This window comes from Otolemur garnettii, unplaced genomic scaffold, assembly GCF_000181295.1.
Source record: "Otolemur garnettii isolate 467f Iridium unplaced genomic scaffold, OtoGar3 scaffold00152, whole genome shotgun sequence".
In the NCBI taxonomy this organism is placed as follows: domain Eukaryota; kingdom Metazoa; phylum Chordata; class Mammalia; order Primates; family Galagidae; genus Otolemur; species Otolemur garnettii.
The window spans coordinates 3,878,587-3,880,495 of NW_003852547.1; the positions used below are offsets into that span (position 1 = coordinate 3,878,587).

A 1,909-nucleotide genomic window follows, 5' to 3' on the forward strand; every position below is an offset into this window, starting at 1 on the left:
GCCACAACGCCCGGCCATTTTTTGGTTGCAGCCGTCATTGTTGTTTTGGCAGGTCCGGGCTGGGGATTCGAACCCGCCACCTTAGGTGTATGTGGCTGGCGCCCCAGCCGGTTGAGCTATAGGCGCCGAGCCTGCTCTGTGAACTTTCAAAACATTAAGATCTTGGCCATGAGTACCCAAGCAAGCTGTCCTGTTTCTCCACCTTCTCCAATGCCTGGAACAAACTAGTCAAGTGTTCAGTGAACAAAAAGGCAAGGAAAACAAACCAATGCATCTCCCTAGGCATTCCCTAGACTCCAGAGCCTTCAAGGCAGTGGAGGCAAAAGGAGTTCAGGCTTTAGCTGAATCTGCCGCACCTCCCTTGATGCAGCTCTCTGCATGCCACCTGCCTTAGCCCTGTCTCTGAGGCCCTGTCCAGGGTTTAGCTCCTATCCTGGCTTTGGGCTGTGGCTCCTACACTTGTTTCTCTGACCAGATCTGCACGTGCTACCCTCACTTGGTCATCCCGTGCCCTTTTTTGCCTGTTGCTTTCCACAGGCCATGAGTTCAGTTCTGTGGATGAAGAACCCTCCACCTACCTGGCTCTGACTGGGATCTATCTATCTGGTGTGTTTTCCCAACTCCTCCCTTCTCTTATCCCCACACCCAAACATTGGCCCAAAGCTGCCACCTGGCTCTCCTGAGCAACTCACCCACCTCCCTCATACCCACCCTCCATCCTGGGCCTTGGACTCACCCTCTACACACAGCCAGGGCAACCTTCACACTCACAAATGGCAATGCCCCTGTACTGCAAAGTCTTTTCACTGCAGCCTTGATGCCCTTAAGTAAATGGCAAAACTTACAAAACTTACCAAGTCTATGCCACATCAAAAATGAGTAAATATGACCACAGCTTCCTCTCTGCCCTCCCCCACACCTGGCCCTTCTATGACCTGGCCTCTGGGTGTGCCTTGCCCCCCTGCCTCCCAAGATCTCTCCTGCAATACCCAGTACCTCTTTGCAAAGTCCTCCCCCGCCTGGCATCTCCTGCTCCCAGTCTCATCCTGAGCCCAGCCCTCCCAGACAACTCCCCATACTCCTAAGATTACGTTTGCCCCTTTGGGACCACAGAACATGCACACTTCCCCATACCACTCAGCACATGGGAACACATGGTCAATACTCCCTTCTCCATTAGGCTGTCACCTCTGGAGACTGAGACTGCATTCCACAAAATCAGTCTAATGCTCAGCACACAGCAGGCACTTAAGTACATCCTAATTAGCTGAGGCCCTCATCACCACATAACACCCACATGGCTACCTCCTTGCTCCTGGAGGCCAGCATATGCCCTGCAGCTGGCTCCTCCTGGCCTCACCCCCACACTGGGTACATCTGCCTCCCTGTTTTAGAGGGAAAGACAAAGTCTTTCTCAGTCTTACACAAACCCCAAGGTATCCTGAAAAAAAAAAATCCCAGCTTAAGACACACATCACACACTTACACTCATACTCTTCTTAAAGGCTACTTACTATACAATTCTATTTATATGAAATAGAATTTGTATTTGAATCTATTTATATATAGACAAAATCACAAGGACAAAAAACAGATCAGTGGTTGTCAGGGGCTGGAGATAGGGGAAGGTGTTTACTATCAAGGGCACAGAGGAGTTTCTGAGGCAAAGAGATGGATTTCCTGTATCTAGATGGTAAGGTGGTGACATGACCACCATATTTCTCAAAGCTAACAGAACTGCACACTGAACAAAGAGGGTTTTACTGGACACAAAGTCTACCTCAAGAGGCTCGGTGCCTGTGGCTCAAGCGGCTAAGGCGCCAGCCACATACACCTAAGGTGGCGGGTTCGAATCCCCAGCCCAGGCTCGCCAAATAACAATGATGGCTGCAACCAAAAAAAAAAAAAA

General features: G+C 50.3%; 1 protein-coding gene across 2 annotated transcripts in view; it reads right to left on the minus strand.

Moving 5' to 3' along the window:
- Window positions 1–1,909, minus strand: part of ZC3H4 (zinc finger CCCH-type containing 4) — a 48,433-nt gene that overhangs the window by 9,239 nt on the left and 37,285 nt on the right. The gene's annotated exons all lie outside the window — the stretch shown is intronic.